This window comes from Salmo salar, chromosome ssa25 (assembly GCF_905237065.1).
Source record: "Salmo salar chromosome ssa25, Ssal_v3.1, whole genome shotgun sequence".
NCBI classification, from domain to species: Eukaryota; Metazoa; Chordata; class Actinopteri; order Salmoniformes; family Salmonidae; genus Salmo; species Salmo salar.
The window spans coordinates 25584766-25607117 of record NC_059466.1 but is presented as its reverse complement, the minus strand read 5'-3'; the positions used below and the strand labels follow the sequence as shown (position 1 = coordinate 25607117).

At 43.3% G+C, this 22352-nt stretch overlaps 1 protein-coding gene and 1 non-coding gene across 3 annotated transcripts in view; one reads left to right on the top strand and one right to left on the bottom strand.

Annotated features, from left to right (window-relative positions):
- LOC106586446 (receptor tyrosine-protein kinase erbB-4) overlaps positions 1 to 22352 on the bottom strand; it is a 478367-nt gene that overhangs the window by 153528 nt on the left and 302487 nt on the right. The window lies entirely within an intron of this gene.
- trnae-uuc (transfer RNA glutamic acid (anticodon UUC)) lies at positions 5754 to 5829 on the top strand. The gene has a single exon. It is a non-coding gene; the product is annotated as a tRNA-Glu (tRNA).

Here is a 22352-nt window from a genome sequence, read left to right as displayed (position 1 = left end):
AGTAAACTTCAACAAACAATGAGATAAACAAAACCACAGAGCGTTTTCCCTTGAGGAACCACAGAACTGTGCCAAGAACACTAATACAACCACCGATGTGACCACTAGATGTAACCTCATTCTAATACAACCACAACAACTATGTGACCACATTCTAATTCTATATTCCAAGTCATGATAGTAGGTGTTTAATCTAAGTACTGTGGCTGTGTCTGGCAGCTGCAGTGAGTCCAGCCTGTACTGCTTTACTGGATCTATGAGCACAAGGTACAGTTGACCCTGCACTCATCCCACCTACAGGCCAGACCAGGGGGACTCTCTCTGGCACACAGCTGAGAAAGTTTTCAAAGGAAAACAATGTTTATGTTCTTAAGGATAAACACTACAGTACATGAACCTGCTGTTAGCAAAAGTATACAAATATCCATATGAATTATACATTCTAAAACACATTTATGTATCAAGATACAATGATACATTTATTCAAAGCAACCCTAAATTCAAAGCAACCCCGCTTCGCCTTAGAGAAACTAATGATGCCAAAATATAAAGGAGGCATGACACTTCCGGATATTAAAAAATATTACATTTCATAAGTAACAAGACAAACTATATACTGCATCTACCCACCAAAATAACCTCCCTCTTGGTTAGCAACTGAAGAAGAAATGTCCCAGCCCATGCCACTTAGATTGATAACATATGGAATACTACCTGAAAATCTGAAAGATCATCCAACTATATCTGCTTCTTGGAATGTTCTTAAAATTGTTGTCTCCTGATGCACCTTCTTTCAAACAAATATCTGGAGTAACCCACACATATGAATTAATCACAGACCGGTATTGTGGAGAGACTGGCTACAGATGGGAGTTTGGACCATGTCTGATTTGTATAAAGATTGTACAATTATGGGTCTGAATGAACTAAATGATAAGATCGGCTTTACCAACCATTTTAGAATAATTCCAATTGTACAGGCAGTCAAGTCGGCAGATAGATGAATTACATTCAAACATGATTTGAACAAATTGGAAAGTTTCATAAAGGATGTCCATTACAAAACCCACCTGGCATCTAGGGTGTATAAATTCTTAAACGAAAAAAGAAGTGGACTAGACCTTCCCTTAAGAGAGAAATGGGGTAAAGATTTGAAGATGAATATAGCAGAAATTGAATGGAAAAATTGCTGTAAAACGTGCAGAGAGTCTATAACACAAATGGTTGAGTTTAATATAATGAATAGAACTTACTTGACTCCCTCTAAAATGTACAAAGCAAAAGTGACAACCGACAGCAAATGTTGGAGATATAAATCAGATGATGCTGGGCTTGTTCATATGTTGGTCAAGTTTCCTAAGTTGGAAGCATATTGGAAAATAATATTCTCTCTATTTCAAGGAGCAATAGAAAATGGACTACATACAAATACAGTCGTTATCTTGCTGGGAATTAACCTCCCAGAAAATACACCAAATGCTTCTATGCTCAGGTCACTAATTCTCATTGCTAACTCTCATTTTAAGGCGTTGTAAAGAGGAGCAGTCACCCTCATTTGCAGAATGGCTCAAGCTGTCAATGAACAATGTCAAATTTGAAAACATGTTTGCAAATGGAATTGGAAAGCTAAAGGAATATGAAGAAAAAAATGGGCCCTTTAAAGTTGTCTTGGAGTGAACGGAAACGGGAGAACATGTTATTTATTATGTGTAATTAATACTAATCATGGGTATTGATACAAAATGATTGATACAAAACCAATATACCAATCAATAATATGTACATTTACACAAATAATGTACATAATGATCAATTGTTAACCCTGCCATATATGCAATGTTTGTATTTATATTTCTTGTTAGGATGAAATTGTGATATGCAAAGAGAAGGAAAGTATAGAAATGTCACTGAGACAAAATAGGAGGAGAGAACAATGTTGACATGTGGTGTTTTGTTTGTTGTTGTTTGTTTGGTGTGATATGTTGTATGTGTTGTAAAGAAATTATTAATAATAAAAAATAAAAATAAAAATGTTATTTATCTATGTATCCAGAGTAACAGAATGTTTTATATCTGGGTAATAAACACTCTAATCACCTAAAGAAAGAGACAGATGAGACAGAGCTCTTGGCAACTAGGCAGTTCATTTAGCCCCATATCACCCCATTTATACCACAGCTTAATACAAGGTCAGGGGGGAGAGGACCTCACGTAAATCTCCTATAGGAATGGGGGTGCTATTTTAATGCTATTTTAATGTGGTTAACACTGGGACACAGTGAAATACATCCAGGGAGCCATTCACACGAAATTGCGCTTTTACGTAATTAACTAGTGACCTGAAAAGAACAACTGCATTAACTCTACTACATAAAACACTTTATGAGAGGTTCGCTGAAGAGAGGTTCGGGAGGGGGAGAGATGTTGAGAGAGGGAGGAGAGGAGATAGGTGTTTTTCTGCATGTGCAGTGATGCGTTAATGCACATTGGGGTTGTTGTGAGTGGATGGGAAAGGACGTGGAAACACTACTTTGAACCCAACGACTCCGGTGACATTCACGCCTGAACGACCACGCCAGGAAGAATGTCACGTGCTAATCATATGATCATCATAATACATTTATATTTAATTTTATTATGGGGAGGGATGGTGGACAAGAATCTAGAGACTTAAAAAAAAATGTCTGTGTCTCAAAGGGCACCTTATTCTCTATATAGTGCACTATTTTGGACCAGGGCCCATCCTGAGCCCTATAGAGCTCTGGTCTAAGGAAGTGCACTATATAGAGAATAAGGTGCCCTTTGAGACGCAGCCTCTCCTAAATACTAACAGATAAGGCATCTATTTTGTCTTCTTTCTTTCCATCTAAATGGCTCAAGGTCGGTTCCCTGGTTCACAATGAGTCATTTTTGTTCTGGAGAGGAGGACAGTCAGGGTGGAAAACAAGCGCTCGACCCCATAACAGCACTTGAAAACAAATTACATTCGCAATAAATAAAAGACTGCAGCCGCATAGAAATACATCTCCTTTAGATCCGCCTTCAAGGTTGATGTTGATAAAAAAACAAATGAAAAATGAAAAAGGATGAAAAATGAGAAAGGAAGCAAAAAATGTGCTTGTCTTCACTTCAGAGCGCAGTGCATGGGCCATTTGTGCTAGCATCCGTTGTAGGAAAATGTCAATATAAAATAGGGGAAAAAGACAAAAGAAATCCAACTATCCATACCTAAATGCTCTTCTTTCAATATATATGTTTAATCCATTACATCAATAAATCTATATATCCAACAGATTTATAGTAATTACACATCTTTCAAAAGGGACCACAATATTCTTAGCATGAAAGATGTTGTCTTGGTAGTGGTAGTGAAGGAAGAATGGTGGTAAAGTGGTAGTAAAGAGGTACAGATGTAGGATCTTAATTTGAGACAGTTTGCTACAGCAGGAAAATAATCCTGCAGCAACAGGCAATGTGAATTATTTTGTGTATTATAATTAAATGGACATTTTTGTAGAAGTTGATGCAATTTCAAAATGGAAATTGCAAACTTTAGAAGCCTTTTTTGAACTCAAAAACACTACAAGTTTGCAGAAAAATTGTCAGAAACAAAAGAGTGATCAAATTAAGATCCTACATAGTATAGGGGTGGTAAAGCTAGGGGTGGTAAAACTAGGCCTGGTTTGGTTAAATAAAATGTTGTGTTTGTGTGTGTCTTTTCCTCATGACCTGACTGTCCTTGGCATCTGCAGCAGCCAGCCAGCAATATTGTTATGTGTAACAAAGGCACACACATACTGTACACACACACACACACACACACACACACACACACGCACACACACACACACACACACACACACACACACACACACACACACACACACACACACACACACACACACACACACACACACACACACACACACACACACACACACAGTGTAGGCCATTGGAACTGCAAACGGCATGGGGGCATTACACAGCCACAATCCTTCTCTCTCCTGCCACCGCCCGCCACCACGCCCAACACCGACTCTCCACTCCTCCATGGCGGGTAGTAATTGCGTTTAAAGCTTGCTGATTAAATTTCGCCCATCCCTCACGCTATTGTTTCCAGAAATCTTTATGAAAAATGGCAGAGATGAAAGGATTATGGAATTATTCTGAGAAGGGATCAATTGTTTAAGTTAAAAGGAGAGAGCAAGGGAGGGAGCCAAAAGGGAGGAGGAAGGGAAAGGGGGTTATGTACAGCATATTTTCTAACTTTAGCCACGACAAAGCCCTGATCACCTTTACCTTATGGCTAAGATAGAGGAGGAAGCAGTGAGTCAGAGAAATGGAACCACATAATGTGGTAGAAGTGTGTAAGAAGAATATATTGAATATATTGATTAACATTATATAGCTCGAGGTAGTTGGAAAGGTAGTGTAACCAAGCACACACTTTGCTCCCAGGTGAATGTGAGCAGTACATGTGCTTATACATAACTATTCATATTAGAGGATAACATTACATATTCATACAAGACGATCATAGCTGCAAGTGTAAAAAACAAGGGAGTAATTAAAGATAGAAGACAGAGAAAGAGAGAGTAAAGAGAGAGAGAGCGAAAGAGTAGAGGGACAGAAAACAGAATGGGAAGAGAGAAACAAAGAGAGCATGTATGGGGGATTGCTGAGGGCCACTTTGCTTATCAATGTTGATGTCTGATCAGCTCCCTGTAGCGTTGGAATGAGGCGCTCTCTCTCTTTCAAACGGACACAGAGAAATAAACCCGAGCTAAATGAGAGCACGGTGCACCTGCATACAAATGACCCTGGCTCATCCTCAACACAGACCTGACTGGGGAAACAAAGCTACAGAGCTGCATGGCAGTCTGTGTGTGTGTTTGTGTTTGTGTGTGTGTTTGTGTGAGTGTGGCGAGGCCGTATATGGCCGTGCTCTGTATATTTAGCTCATGAATGTGTACGTGCCAACAACAGGTCACACACAGCCACTTTCTTTCTGTTTAGAGCTGTTGCTGCTTTTCCAATCAGACCTGACCGTGACCCTGCATCTGACTGACAGCCCAAATCGAATCAAATCAAGCTTTATACAGCACACTTAAGACATGGAATGCAACGCAATGTACAGTACAGGAAAACAACTATTAAAAAAACAATGAAAAGCGGAAATAAAACCACACAACAAACATAAGATTAAAAACAAAAGAAGGACACAAACTGAACAACTAGAAAGCACCCTAAGGAAATGCAAAGCTAAAAATATGTGTTTTAAGATATCTTTTAAATATGTCAGTTTTGGCCCTCCTCAGGTTCTCTGGCAGGCTATTCCAGAGGCTGGGGGCATAATAACTAAAGGCTGCCTCCATGTCTCATGGTCCTAGGCTTTGGGATAGTTAATAGACCAGTGCCAGAGGACCTGAGGGACATGTATTGGGGTGCACAGTCATGGATTGATTTAAAAACCAATAGAATAATCTCAACATTATTTTAAAAACTCACAGGCAGTCAGTGCAGAGACCTTAAAACCGGTGTAATGTGAGCTCTCTGTCTGGTCTTAGTCAGTATCTGTGCTGCAGCATTCTATATGTTTTGCAGTTGACCAATGGCTTTCTTGGGTATAACAGACAGGAGAGCATTACAGTAGTCAAGCCTGTTTGTAATCAAAGCATGGATGAGTCTCTCTGTATGAGCCTGAGAGAGAAACATCCGCACCTTGGCAATGTTCCTCAGGTGATAAAAAGAACGGTCCCGTGTGGCTCAGTTGGTAGAGCATGGTGTTTTCAACGCCAGCGTTGTGGGTTAGATTCCCACGGGGGACCAGTATGGAGAAAAAAATGTATGAGATGTATGCATTCACTACTGTAAGTTGCTCTGGATAAGAGTGTCTGCTAAAATGTAAATGTATAATTTTTTAGTCATATTCCTAATGTGTGACACAAAATTTAATTCAGAATCTAAAACAACACCTAAGTTTTTTGCCTGGCGTTTTATCTTTATTGCCTGTGAATTCAAATGTTTTGCTAGATTCTTTCTCTGTGCTTTGGCTCCAACAATACCTCGGACTTGTCTTGATTTAGCTGGAGGAAGCCATCCAAGTACTGCACCTGTACATAGCCCATCTGTAAAAGCCCATCCAACTACCGCATCCCCATACTGAATTTATTTATTTATCTTATTCCTTAATTGCTATATTGTAATTACTTCGCAACCATGGCCTATTTATTGTCTTACCTCCCTTATCCTACCTCATTTGCACACACTGTATATAGACTTTTTCTACTGTATTATTGACTGTATGTTTGTTTATTCCAACACAACTCTGTGTTGTTGTATGTGTCGAACTGCTTTGCTTTATCTTGGCCAGGTCGCAGTTGTAAATGAGAACTTGTTCTCAACTAGCCTACCTAGTGAAATAAAGGTGAAATAAAATGTACATTTAAATCACTAATAAAGTTGAATAATTTATCTGTGGGGCTAAAATCCTCTGGTGACACAGAAATGCAAAGTTGTGTATAGTCTGCATAGCAGTGAAAATCAATGCTGTGCTTTTTGATAACGCTGCCAAGGGGTAATATAATGGCAAATCAGAGAAGCTCGTGACAGACCTTGGACAGGCTAAATACCAATCACATACAGGGCAGGTTTACACCCACCTGTGTGAACCAATGTGGAGCTACCACTGCATAGAAAAGTCATAAGCAGGATGTAATGACGATGAACATGAAAATGATATAATCTCATCAAAGGCTTGCTGGACAGGAGGAGTAGACACAACTAGTGGAATCAATGGGCAAAGGAAGAAAGAGGACAATAACTACAACAAATATCTATCGCACTTCTGCTCCACCAACAAAAGGGACCATTTGTGTGTGTGTGTGTGTGTGTGTGTGTGTGTGTGTGTGTGTGTGTGTGTGTGTGTGTGTGTGTGTGTGTGTGTGTGTGTGTGGTGGCGAGGCTGTGATCTGTATATTTAGTTAATGAATTGATGCGTGCTGTAACATCTAGGTGGGTGAGCTGTGTATGGGGCTCCACAGGGGTCCTGCAGAACAGCACGGGCCCTTCATGTCCCATTACACACATATTCCCCTTCCTAACATTGCCTGTGTGTGTGTGTGTGTGTGTGTGTGTGTGTGTGTGTGTGTGTGTGTGTGTGTGTGTGTGTGTGTGTGTGTGTGTGTGTGTGTGTGTGTGTGTGTGTGTGTGTGTGTGTGTGTGTGTGTGTGTGTGTGTGTGTGTGTGTGTGTGTGTGTGTGTGTGTGTGTGTGTGTGTGTGTGTGTGTGTGCGTGCGCGTGCCTGCATGTGTCTTCCCTGTGGCTCAGTTGGTAGAGCATGGTGTTTGCAATGCCAGCATGGTGTGTGCAACGCCAGGGTTGTGGGTTCGATTCCCACAGGGGCCAGTACAAAAAAATATATAATTAAATGCATGAAATGTATGTATTCACTACTGTAAGTCGCTCTGGATAAGAGCGTCTGCTAAATTACTAAAATGTGTGTGTGTACGCATTTGTTCAAGTGTGTGTGCACATCCGTGTGTGTTTGTGTTTTGATAGCTCTAAAACCTGCTCTGCTTTACCCATGGCTGCCTGCTTCTGCTCAATCTGCTCCACTTCTCTAAGGCCCAGCTAGCCTAGCCCAGCCAGTGAAATATAAACCCATTAATAATGAATGAAGCTGTGATGCCGTGAGGGGGAGAAGGGGATGAGAAGCTAGCTGGCTCATAGGGTCACACTGTGCTAGTTTTTCACAAAGAGAGCAGTGTACTGGGCTGTGCTGGGCTCAGTTGGTGCTGACAATCGAAGGATAGTGGTAATAGGATAGTGGTAGGGGTATGCTGTATGTGTCAGTCGGGATACTCAGGCTCTGGCCAGTACTTTTGTGATTGTTGTAAGTACATACAGTACACAAAAACACTCTCACATACAAACACAGTCTCTCACTGAAACACTGATAGTACACATTATACCTTTGATACATCCCAGAGTACTTTTCCCTGGACCATGAACCCTCTGTGTCTCTCTCTCCTCTCTGACATCCTTCTCTCCTCTCCTCTCTCTCTTCTCTCTGACATCCCTCTCTCCCCTCCTCTCTCTCTCTTATCTGACACCCCTCTCTCCCCTACTATCTCTCTTCCCTCCTCTCTCTCTCTTCTCTGACATCCCTCTCTCCCCTCCTCTCTCTCTCCTCTCTGACATCCCTCTCTCCCCTCCTCTCTCTCTCTTCTCTGACATCCCTCTCTCCCCTCCTCTCTCTCTTCTCTCTATCATCCCCCTCTCCCTTCCTCTCTCTCTCTCTCCTTTCTGACATCCCTCTCTCCCCTCCTCTCTCTCTCTCCTCTCTTACACCCCTCTTTCCTTCTCTCTCGCCACTCACACACTGCCCTGAACACACGCTCTCCATTCATCCCTCTGTTCTCTTGCTTCACTCTATCTCTTCTCTTCTCTTATCTCCTTTCTTAATCTCTTACCTCCCTGGCCAGGAAAACGTAATTATTCCATCCTATCCCCACTCGCCCCCTTGCTATTCCCCACTACCTCACTGCCTCCATCTCCCTCCTGCTCCCCGGCAACACTGACATTTCAGAAATGAGAGGCATGTGATTGGCGGGAACAGAAATAATTGGCTTAACCCTCCAGAAGTGTTTCATTAACATTTCCCTGTACTCCGAGGATAAAATGTGTTCCAATTAGGGCTAGCTAACCTCTTCGTGGGTCTGGGGAGAAAGAGGTGTGTTCGCATTAGGGGCTATTGATGTGGGATTGGGGAGAGAGATGTGTGTTCCCATTAGGGGCTAACGTTTTGGGATTGAGGAGAGGGGTGCGTTCTCATTATGGATTGATAATGCTGTGATTCCAGTGAGAAGGAGGGAGAAGGAGGTGTTGGAGGAAGAGGAGAAGGAGGAGGAGGCTTCCCAATCCTAATCTCAACCCTGTTTAAGAAAGCAGGTATTATAGAATCAGGAGAACCCTGGCGTAAATGGATGACGACACTGGGGCTATGTTCCAATATCCACATTAGCATACCACTCAATACATTGCTTCACTCTAAATGGTATGTTAGTGTGGACATTGCAGAACCCAATTTAGGTATTTTGTTGTCAGGTCAATTTTTTGTTAATGTCCGTTTTACCCATAGTCCTCCAGGCTGATAACATGACGGACTGGCCTGGTTTAGAGCTAACTAAAACATAGCCGGAGGGAGGAGCGAGACTAGACTGTGTTATGATTATTAATTGACATTAAAATTCCTTGCATGCTCACATTAACTGTTAATGAGGCAAAAGTCTGTGTTTCATCTGGCTCATCCGATTGACTGCTAAAAATATTCCCCTTAAAAATGGAGAGATAGTAGACGGCGGGTACTAGAGGTGCACAAGGTTACTCAGCCCTCTGTCTACATTCTAGTGACCCTTCAGATGAAGATGAATGGGGTGCAGCAGGCTACAGTACTAGGGCTCATCAGTTAGTCCAGTTAGCCCATTTAGGCTGACCCCTCGGAGCAAGGCCTGTGAATTATTCAACAGTCAGACCCTGGTGTGTGAACAGCACAGCACAGTGCTTTAGTTTCCTAGCCTGCACTCTTTCATTTAATTATCTCTTTACATAGCCTATGCATGTACACACGTACGCATTAAACACACATCTGTAAACTTTGGCGCACATGCATATACACACTAACAATAACCATCAATATCTCTGAGGAAAGCTAATCCAAGGGTTTGTAAAAAGGACATACTGTAGTAATTGCAGAAAACACACATATCAATCATTGTAGAAAATAACCAGGTCTTTCTAGACTGTACTACTATGAAGTAATAGGGGGGTATGGCGTCCTATCCAGGGTGAGTACTTTCCTCTTCTCATCTCCCATCCTCCTAACAGGTCCCAGATCAGTCCGAGGTAGTGATGATGGCTCCTTGGGGACATCTCTCATGAGTTCATTATCAGCATATCACTACTAATAGAAAACGAAAGGAATGCTCTAGGGAATATTTCAGGGAGGTGGAGGTTTGAGACACAGCGTCTCAGATAGAATGGGATTAGAGCACTGGTCAATAAGAAATGTGATTATATTAAAACCTTAGTTGCTTGCTTAGATACAGGCCATCTATTAATTGACCTATAATACATGACAAGCACAGGCAAAATATGACGGATAAACCCCCCCAGAAACTCAGAGGAAAACAGAGCTCATATATTTCTCCCCCAAAACACATGATTCATCATGTCAAAGACTGGAATCATCTGTCAGGCTTTCCATTGCTCAGATACTGCATACTCTCCTGGAATATTCACACATGGATTGAGCTTCTTTCATGGCCGGCCCTGGGCATAGGCGACATAGGTGGTCACCTAGGGCCCCGGCCACGTCGAATATCTCATTCCAAAGTCATGGCCATTAACATGGAGTTGGTCCCCCCATTGCTGCTATAACAGCCTCCACTCTTCTGGGAAGGCTTTCCACTAGATGTTGGAACATTGCTGCGGGGACATGCTTCCACTCTGCCACAAGACCATTAGTGAGGTGAGGTACAGATGTTGGGCAATTAGGCCTGGCTTCCCCAAACTATATACTTTTGTATATATATAGTGTATAAATACTGCATACACAGTGCCTTTGGAAAGTATTCAGACCCTTTGACTTTTTCGACATTTTGTTAAGTTACAGCCTTATTTTAAAATTGATTAAATCATTTTTTCCCCTCATCAATCTACACACAATACCCCATAATGACAAAGCCAAAACAGGTTTTTAGAGAAGGGCCTTGGTCAGGGAGGTAATCAAGAACCCAATGGTCACTCTGACAGATCTCTAGAGTTCCTCTGTGGAGATGGGAGAACCTTCCAGAAGGACAACCATGTCTGTAGCACTCCAACAATCAGGTCTTTGTGGTAGAGTGGCCAGACGGAAGCCACTCCTCAGTAAAAGGCACATGCCAGACCAGTTGGAGTTTGCCAAAAGGCACCTAAAGACTCTCAGATATTGAGAAACAAGATTTTCTGGTCTGATGAAACCAAGATTGAACTCTTTGGCCTGAATGCCAAGTGTCACATCTAGAGGAAAGCTGGCACCATCTCTATGGTGAAGCAAGGTGGTGGCAGCATCATGCTGTGGAGGTGTTTTTTAGCGGCAGGGACTGGGAGACTAGTCAGGATTGAGGCAAAGATGAACGGAGCAAAGTATAGAGAGATACTTGATAAAAAACCTGCTCCAGAGCACTCAGGATGTCACGGTTGTTGTCGGTGAAGGAGGACCAATACGCAGCAGGTACGTGTATGCTCATCTTGATTTTTATTAACTACAAAAATGAACATACAAAATAACAAAACGAAACGAACGAACAACTACAAACAGTCTGGTAAAGCATACGGCTTACACACAGAACAATCACCCACAAATAACACATACAAACACACCCTAATATATGGGACTCTCAATCAAAGGCAGATAGACAACACCTGCCTTCAACTGAGAGTCCCAACCCCAATCAACCAAACATAGAAACACACACACTAGACTAACCATAGAATTAACTAAACATAAACCAAAACCCGGAAATACTAAATCAAACACCCTTTACACAAACACACCACCCCGAACCACATAAAACAAATACCCCCTGCCACGCCCTGACCAAACTACAAAACAATTAACCTTATATACTGGCCAGGACGTGACAGTACCCCCCCTTAAAGGTGCTACCCCAGAAGCACCTTAACAAAAAAATAACCCCAAGCAACACCAACAAAAAGTCCCCTTTTCTAAAGGGAGGGAAGGGACGGTGGCTGCCGTCAACGATGGCACTGTGCGACACCCCCCCTCCCCAACCCACCTATTTCTGGAGGTGGCTCTGGTTCCGGCCGTTCCAGGCTGTCGGGCCACTCTGGCATCGCCGAGGGGCAGTCGGGCCAGTCTGGCATCGCCGGGGGACAGTCTGGGCAGTCTGGCAGTTCGGGACAGTCTGGGCAGTCTGGCAGTTCGGGACAGTCTGGGCAGTCTGGCAATTCGGGACAGTCTGGGCAGTCTGGCAATTCGGGACAGTCTGGCCACTCGGGCCACTCCGGCAGTTCAGGGCAGTCTGGCCACTCCGGCAGTTCAGGGCAGTCTGGCCACTCCGGCAGTTCAGGGCAGTCTGGCCACTCCGGCAGTTCAGGGCAGTCTGGCCACTCCGGCAGTTCAGGGCAGTCTGGCCACTCCGGCAGTTCAGCGCAGTCTGGCCACTCCGGCAGTTCAGCGCAGTCTGGCCACTCCGGCAGTTCAGCGCAATCTGACCTCTCTGGCGACTGTTGACTGGCGGGCAGCTCTGATGATGACTGTTGACTGGCGGGCAGCTCTGATGATGACTGTTGACTGGCGGGCAGCTCTGATGATGACTGTTGACTGGCGGGCAGCTCTGATGATGACTGTTGACTGGCGGGCAGCTCTGATGATGACTGTTGACTGGCGGGCAGCTCTGATGATGACTGTTGACTGGCGGGCTGACGCACTATAATCCTGGTGCATGGTGCTGGTACCGGATATACCAGCTTATGAACACGCACCTCCAGGCTAGTGCGGGGAGCGGGAACAGGACGAGTCGGACTGGGTTGACGCACTTCCGGGTCCGCACGAGAGACAGGAGCTGGAAACCCAGGGCTATGGAGGCGCACAGTCGGTCTAGATCTTACCTCCTGCACAACCCGCCTTGGCTGGATGGAACTAGTAACCCTGCACGAGCGGGGTGCTCGTACAGGGCAGACTGGGCTGTGCAGGGGCCTGATGGTAGCCGTGCGTAGAGCGGGAGTTGGGTAGCCTGGTCCTCGGAGGCGTACCGGCGACCAGATGCGCTGCGCAGGCATCCTCCTACCAGGCTGGATGCCCGCTCTAGCACGGCACCTGCGAGGGGCTGGAATAACGCGCACCGGACTGTGCGTGCGTATGGGTGAGATAGTGCGCTCCTCAGCGAAACATAGCGCTCTCCACCCCATACGCTCCTCCATATAACCACGGGTAGCTGGCTTCCGGCTCTTCTTACGCCTAGCCAAACTACCCGTGTGCCCCCCCCAAAAAAATTATTGGGGGTGCCTCTCGCGCATCTCCTTCAGCGCGTCCACTCTGGCCTCGTACCACCGCCTCTCTGCCTTGGCTGCCTCAATTTCCCACTGCGGGCGGCGATAATCCCCAGCCTGATGCCAGGGTCCGGCCCCGTCCAGAACTTCCTCCCAAGTCCACTTCTCCCGCCAGTCCAACTCGAACTCCGTCTGCTCCTTCCTCTGCTGCTTGGTCCTTTGGTGGTGGGTGATTCTGTCACGGTTGTTGTCGGTGAAGGAGGACCAATACGCAGCAGGTACGTGTATGCTCATCTTGATTTTTATTAACTACAAAAATGAACATACAAAATAACAAAACGAAACGAACGAACAACTACAAACAGTCTGGTAAAGCATACGGCTTACACACAGAACAATCACCCACAAATAACACATACAAACACACCCTAATATATGGGACTCTCAATCAAAGGCAGATAGACAACACCTGCCTTCAACTGAGAGTCCCAACCCCAATCAACCAAACATAGAAACACACACACTAGACTAACCATAGAATTAACTAAACATAAACCAAAACCCGGAAATACTAAATCAAACACCCTTTACACAAACACACCACCCCGAACCACATAAAACAAATACCCCCTGCCACGCCCTGACCAAACTACAAAACAATTAACCTTATATACTGGCCAGGACATGACACAGGACCTCAGACTTGGGTGAAGGTTCACCTTCCAACAGGACAACGACCCTAATCACACATCAAGACAACGCAGGAGTGGCTTCAGAACAAGTCTCTGAATGTCCTTGAGTGGCCCAGCCAGAGCCTGGACTTAAACCCGATCGAACATCTCTGGAGAGACCTGAAAATAGCTTTGCACCAATGATCCCCATTCAACCTGACAGAGATTGAGAGGATCTGCAGAGAAGAATGGAAGAAACTCCCCAAATACAAGTGTGCCAAGCATCTAACATCATACCCAAGAAGACTTGAGGCCGTAATCACTGCCAAAGGTGCTTCAACAAAGTACAGAGTGAATGGTCTGAATACTTATGTATATTTCCGTTTTTTATTTTTAATACATTTGCAAAAATTCTAAAAGAAATGTGAGATAATGTCTAGATGCTTTTTGTAGTGGAGATCAAGTTGTCAGTTGCCTGGCTGGGTTGATGAGACAGTGGATTGTGCAATCAGATGGAACAGAGTACAGTGCCTTGCAAAAGTATTCATCCCCCTTGGTGTATTTCCTATTTTGTTGCATTACAACCTGTAATTTAAATAGATTTTTATTTGGATTTCATGTAATGGATATACAGAACATAGTCCAAATTTATGAAGTGAAATTAAAAAAATTACTTCTTTAAATAAATAAAAATGGAAAATTGGTGTGTGCATATGTATTGACCCCTTTTGCTATGAAGCCCCTAAATAAGATCTGGTGCAACCAATTGCCTCCAGAAGTCACATAATTAGTTAAATACAGTCTACCTGTGTGCAATCTAAGTGTCACATGATCTGTCACATGATCTCAGTATATATACACCTGCTCTGAAAGGCCCCAGAGTCTGCAACACCACTAAGCAAGGGGCACCACCAAGCAAGCGGCACCATGAAGACCAAGGAGCTCTCCAAACAGGTCAGGGACAAAGTTGTTGAGAAGTACAGATCAGGGTTGGGTTATATAAAAATATCTGAAACTTTGAACATCCCACGGAGCACCATTAAATCCATTATTCAAAATTGGAAAGAATATGGCACCACAACAAACCTGCCAAGAGAAGGCCGCCCACCAAAACGCACGGACCAAGCAAGGAGGGCATTAATCAGAGAGGCAACAAAGAGACCAAAGATAACCCTGAAGGAGCTGCAAGGCTCCACAACGGAGATTGGAGTATCTGTCCATAGGACCACTTTAAGCCATACACTCCACAGAGCTGGGCTTTATGGAAGAATGGTCAGAAAAAAATAAGAAAACATGTTTGGTGTTCGCCAAAAGGCATGTGGGAGACTCCCCAAACATATGGAAGAAGGTACTCTGGTCAGATGAGACACAAATGTAGCTTTTTGGCCATCAAGGAAAACGCTATGTCTGGCGCAAACCCAACACCTTTCATCACCCCGAGAATACCATCGCCACAGTGAAGCATGGTGGTAGCAGCTTCATGCTGTGGGGATGTTTTTCATCGAGAAGGGACATGGAAACTGGTCAGAATTGAAGGAATGATGGATGACGCTAAATACAGGGAAATTCTTGAGGGAAACCTGTTTCAGTCTTCCAGAGATTTGAGACTGGGACGGAGGTTCACCATCCAGCAGGACAATGACCCTAAGCATACTGCTAAAGCAACACTTGAGTGGTTTAAGGGGAAACATTTAAATGTTAAATGCAATTGAGAATCTGTGGTATGACAAAGATTGCTGTACACAAGCGGAACCCATCCAACTTGAAGGAGCTGGAGCAGTTTGCCTTGAAGAATGGGCAAAAATCCCAGTGGCTAGATGTGCCAAGCTTATAGAGACATACCCCAGAGATTTGCAGCTGTAATTGCTGCAATAGGTGGCTCTACTGTACAAAGTATTGACTTTGGGGGGTGAATAGTTATGCACGCTCAAGTTTTACGTTTTTTTGTTATTTTGTTATTGTTATTTTGCATCTTCAAAGTGGTAGGTATGTTGCGTAAATCAAATGATACAAACCCCCCAAAAATAAATTTTAATTCCAGGTTGTAAGGCAAAAAAAAGGAAAAATGCCAAGGGGGTGAGTACTTTCGCAAGCCACTGTAAATAGGTATTTTAACGTCATAGATTTAGCCAGTGGCAATTTGTGAAATAGACACTTGTTGGAATGCGGTTTTAACCAGTCAGCATTCAGGATTAGACCCACCTGTTGTATAATGTCTGTCACAGACACACCTATTGCCTATTATTGCCAAAGGATGTTTGTGGCGTAGTCGCAAAAGCACTGTCCTAAATCTAAATATGTGACATAGTTGTAACAAGAGGGACTATACCAGCCTATATCACAGGGCTTTTTTTTAAGCATGGAGAAAGTTGCCGTTTGAAGCTGGGAGATATGTTTTAATCATTCAGTTTCTTAATGATGACACCTAATCCATTATTAATGGCTCTGGTTCCACCATGGGGCCCAGGCAGCGCTGGGCTGGGGCTAGCATGCTAACTACCACTATACAGTACTAGAATTAGCCCTAGCACTCTCCATTTGATCTCAGTGTAATTACTACACTGTTTTACCCTCCAAATGCTATCAACATTTTGATGTTAAATAAAGAAGGCTCTGGAAGCTGTTTTTTCTTATTCCACTTTTCAACTTTGTTTCCCTAGGCTTTGTTTTTCTTTTTTAATTTGTGTCTTGTTCGTTCTTTCTTTCAATAAGTGACAAGAAGAAAATGCTACATGGTTTTTATTATTATGTTTCCTCATGTAATTATTGTTATTCTCAGGGAAGCTGAGAAAGTTTCAGACAGTGACTCTTCTTCTGAGAACTTGAAGAGAAATGCTTCTGAAGAGAGGTGGCGTTTCTATGTAGTGTACTGTAGTTTCAGATATCAGAGTTGTATTATATTAGAACTAGTTGCAGTGGGAGCAAGACTGCTTCCCCACCTGGGAGTTTCAAGCAGAAACTTTACCAAATTGCCCAATTTACTCAGAATTAACTATCCAATTTACTTCAAGATAGAAACAGATTTGTTTTAATAAGCCCAAATTTGATGTGCTGCTTTTTCTATTTTACTTGTTTCTGTTTAGGGCAGGAGGGGTCAGTTCCCTCCAAAGCTGAAGATTTAATATTCTTTTAGTGCGTCCCAAATGGCACAATTTTCTCTATTTTGACCAGGGCCCATATGGATCTGGTCAAAAGTAGTGCACTAAATAGGGAAGAGGGTACCATTTAGGATGCACACTTTATGCTGTCTACCATTAATATCTTCGGCTTATGCAATTCCCACATAGGATAATTAATGAGAGAAGTGAAGCCAGTCAGCAAAATACAACAGAAGGAACTAAAGACTGTGTCATAGCCCAGCAGCACATGTTGTTACTAAATAGATGCGATTGTCAAAGGGTTATTAGTCTACAAGATGCTTTATTAAGAGAGGCCTGTCTGTCAGTGCAGAATATAATTTCGGTACTTGACACCTCGCGTCATGACACGTTATGACACTGTCATAACCATGTCATAATATGCCATAACAGCTGACATAACTTCTCATAACCTGTCATAATATGGTCATAACACTGTCATGACACATATATTTAGACCTGTTGTGACATATATTGTGTTATTTAATGGCTGGTTATGACACCTACATAAGAGTGTCAAAACCCACAAAACCTACCATAAAAGGCAACACATTTAATTACACCATAGCCTACTTGTCAACAGTATGTTTATGTTGTATAACATTTCTAAAATTGACCATACTAAATGATCATTGTAATTGTGCACACATTGATATCAAACATACACCTACCCCAATGCACTGTAGCTGATGACTGGGATGAATGCAGGAGCAGATTTCAGGAGCAGGACAAGACACCCTTTCTTTGACTGATGACTGACATAAGGGCATGTACGTGATTGGCCTATCTGGCTTATATGATTCTGATGGTCATGATACTTCATTACATTATCATGAAGTGTATTTTCTTATTCCAAGTGAAGTGACACAGTATGGTCATAATGCTTCTTGACAGTGTCATAAAGTGTAGTTATTTAAAATATGATGAAGAGTAAAAAAACATGACTGTAAAGAATTCATTACAACAACAACAAAGGATTTAAGAAACAAACTTTTAAGCGAAAGGAAACTTCTTGGCAGGGAAAAAACACATTTGAATTATGTCGGTGTCATAACCAGCCATAGAATAATGCAATATATGTCACAACAGGTATAAATATATGTGTCATGACAGTGTTATGATCATATTATGACAGGTTATATCAGCTGTTATGGCATATTATGACAGGGTTATGACTGTGTCATAACGCGTTATGATACTAGGTGTCAAGTAAAGTCTTACCAACATTTCAATCTTCTTCTCTCAACCTGCTGTCTTGGAAAAACATGTTCTCCTTATTTATTCCAAAGATTTCATTTGTGTAATAGCAAAATAAAAAAAGAACAACCTCCTCATTCTCAATGTATCAAGTGCCCCTATGGCTCATAATATCAACCAAGGCCATGCTATTCATTTCATTTACTATTGTCAGCTCGTACAGAATGGTTCTACACTCCTTAGGCCTAGGGATGAAACCACTCCACAGGCTGGTGTTAACATGCTGCTCCTAAACTGCATTAAAGAGCTTGCAAATGTGACAATATGAATGCCGTCCTTAAAAAAAAACTCCCTCCTGCCCTCATCCAAGCAATGAAATATTGAATATGACACAGGAGTAATTGCATGGGAAGTAATCAATTAGACACACAATTGGAAGCGACCTGAGGTCTGAAAGCTGCCAGAGGAGAGAGGTGGAGATTGGAAAGAGAGAGAGGTGGAGAAAGAAGAGAGGCTGAGAGTAGAGAGAGGTGGAGAGAGGAACAGAATGCCAGAGACACAGGATGCATCCCAAATGGCACCCTATACCCTTTATAATGCACTACTTTTGACTAGGACCCATAGGGTTATGGTCAAATGTAGTACACTATGAAGGATATAGCCATTTGGGATGTAGCCATGGACAGAAAACAATCTCAGCTCTAGAGAGACAGCGGCATGGCTGGGGATACACTCTTCAGGACAAGACTGATTCTACTTGTCCTTTATCTTCACCTTGTCCTGTACATCCATCCCTCCATTCATCCCTCCACCCCTCCGTCTCTCCTGTGGGGTTTCTCATCGAGACGGGCCAGGCAGGGATCGGCTGTCTAAAGACACTGATTCTCCAGCTTAGTCCTTCAGGAGAGACTGTCACTGATTTCTCTCAGATTTTATTTTCACCTTGTCCTATCCATCCATTTGTCTGTCCCTCATCCCTCCTGTGCATCATTTCACGATCCACAATGCTTTCACAAAACACTGAGCAGCACTCGTTGAAGTTAATGTTGATCATCAAGATTTTCCCCTTGAACAAATGCAGCGCGTTGAGGAGCAGATAGAACACACTGTTCAGTGTGTGTGTGTGTGTGTGTGTGTGTGTGTGTGTGTGTGTGTGTGTGTGTGTGTGTGTGTGTGTGTGTGTGTGTGTGTGTGTGTGTGTGTGTGTGTGTGTGTGTGTGTGTGTGTGTACAGTACAAGTACGAGTACATTAAAGAATACATGTAGGCTATGTATACACTATGTATATTCTACTGTAAGTAGCGTTGATGAGAGAGAGAGAGAGAGCGAAGAGAGAGAGAGAGAGAGAGAGAGAGAGAGAGAGAGAACGGAAGAAAGATGAGAAAAGAGAGAGAATGAAAACAAGAAAGAAAGAGAAAGTGTGAAAACAAGAGGGAGAGAGAGAAAGAGACAGAGAGAGACAGAGAGAGAGCGAGAGAGATAGCGAGAGAGAGAGAGAGAGAGCGAGAGAGAGAGAGAGGAGCGAGAGAGAGACACAGAGAGAGAGCGAGAGAGAGAGAGAGAGAGAGAATCAGAGAGAGAGAGAGAGAGAGAGAGAGAGAGAGAGATAACAGATGGACTGTGAGTGAGTAGTGGAACCAGGCTTGGCGTCGGGTGCGAGCTGCGAGAAGTGTGTGTGTGTGCGTGTGTGTGTGTGCGTGCGTGTGTGTGTGATTGTCAAGGAGAGAGAGAGAGAGAGCGAGAGAAGGACGTCTGGCAGATGGGAGAAGAGATTTGATGCTTTTATTTTGGACCGACAGAGTAATGGCAGTGAATAAGCGGTAATTTTTTTTAGGAGCAACACTGACTGAACAAAGCTATGAGAAAACAGGCAACTAGCAAAGAGAGGGAAAAATAGAATAGAAAATGTGTTAAATTGTCATGCTCATCTGTGTTATGTCTCTTATTGAGGCGGTTATTATTGTGGAAACTCAGCAGGCAGCAATTACCATGTGAATGCACTGAGCCCAGCTCGACTCGCCTCGGCTGTTAGCTACTGTTGTGTTCAAGGTGACACAAAAATACGAAAAACTAAAAACTGAGAAGCAGAAGAAAAATGTTTTCCTAAGCATGAAAATAGTTCTAATTTCCCTGAAATGGAAAGCATACATGTATAATTAACTGCAATCATTTGCTTCTGGAGGGGAAGACAGGGAAAGATAGAGACATCTAGGGACATCTTTTTGCAGATTGGGACAGGGAGATTACAGGGGAGAGAGAGGTGTAGATGAGGTGTAGATGAGGTGTAGAGGTGTAGATGAGACAGGAGAAAGAGGGATATAGACATGGAAAGAAGAAAGAGCAAGAGATAGAGACACAAAGACAGACAGACACAAAGACAGAGACTGAGTGAGAGACATCAGGAAACATATCTAGTAACTAATCCTATATTAGTGTCTTAGCGTGTTCGTGAGTGTGTTTCCTGTTCCATATTCATTAGGATGACTAACTTAAGCCTGATTAAAAGGTTCAACACAAGGACTGGGAAACCCCCAGCACCAGCAGTCCCAGCAAACCCATCAGTGTTTTTTAATCCGACACAGTCTCCTACACAGAACCTACTAGAAAATCAATACAGCCATTTTGCAATAGACCAGCTACAAATTGATTTTATCCAGGGCAATTTCTACCTCCTAGGATTCAGGTCGGTTCAATACAGAGGGGTCCATTTTATCAGTCTCCAGATTAGCCCTGTGTGTGGTTAACAACCTTTATCCTCTTATATGTCGCGTATAGATCATATCGATCGTTTTATACATCTCCGGAGAGCAGGGTATGAAAGGAACGACAGGATAATATGACAGGGGGCCAATATAGACGACTTTGCCGCTCGGCGCCTGTTGAAGTGTACTGGAGAGGGATACGCTGAAGGAGGGAGTGTGTGTGCGCGTGCGTGTGTGTGTGTGTGTGCCATAGCCTGAGACCCAGAGACCAGCTCCCAAGGCTTGATATAGCAGGAGCATGACAAAAATATTGGAGGATAATGGCAAAATATATACAAAGAGACCAAGAGACAGTAGTAAAGAAAGAGCACATTCAGATTCACCAACACCAGTCCCTCTTATTCCTCTCCACACCACCGACCAGGGGGACTTTCAAACACTTCTCTGCCTCTTTTCACTGTGTCTGCCTCTGGACACTCAGCGTTGTCTGTGAACAACCTAGTGTCACAATGAAGACATAGACTCTTCTGGCACTACAGAAAGCTGCTCACCAACATTTTTCTTCCCAAAGAAAATAATACATTAAATCAAATCAAATTGTATTTGTCCCATGCGCTGAATACAGGTGTAGACCTTACCGTAAAATGCTTACTTACAAAACCTTAACTTACAATGCAGTTCATGAAATAGATTTAAGAATATATTTACTAAATAAACTAAAGTAAAAAAATTAAACTAAATCTAAAAGTAATGCAAGAATACTTAACAATAACGAGGCTGTATACAGGGGGTATCGGTACCGAGTCAATGTGCAGGGGTACATGTTAGTACAGGTAATTTGTAAAGTGACTATGCATAAATAATAAACAGCGAGTAAAAACAAAGGGGGGGTCAATGTAAATAGTCCGGGTGGCCAATTGATTAATTGTTCAGCAGTCTTATGGCTTGGGGGTAGAAGCTTTTAAGGAGCCTTTTGGTCCAAGACTTGGTGCTCCGGTACCGCTTACCGTGTGGTAGCAGAGAGAACAGTCTATGACTTAGGTAACAGGAGTCTTTGACATTTTTTGGGGGCTTCCTCTGACACCACCTAGTCTATAGGTCCTGGACAGCAGGAAGCTTTGCACCAGTGATGTACTGGGCCATACGCACTACCCTCTGTAGCTCCTTACGGTCCAGTTTCCATAACAGGGAGTGATGCATCAGGTCAGGATGCTCTCGATGGTGCAGCTGTAGTACTTTTCAGTCTCCTCTGTCGTGCCCTCTTCACAACTGTCTTGGTGTGTTTGGACCATGATAGTTCATTGGTTATGTGGATATCAAGTAACTTGAAACTCTCGACCCGCTCCACTTCAGCCCCGTTGTTGCTTGTCTTGTTCACATTGAGGGAGAGGTTGTTGTCCTGGCACCACACTGCCAGGTCTCTGACCTCCTCCTTATAGGCTGTCGCATCATTGTCGGTGATCAGGCCTACCACTGTCGTGTCGTCAGAAAACTTAATGATGGTGTTGGAGTCGTGCTTGGCCACGCAGTCGTGGGTGAACCGGGAGTACAGGAGAGGACTAAGCACACACCCCTGAGGTGCCCCAGTG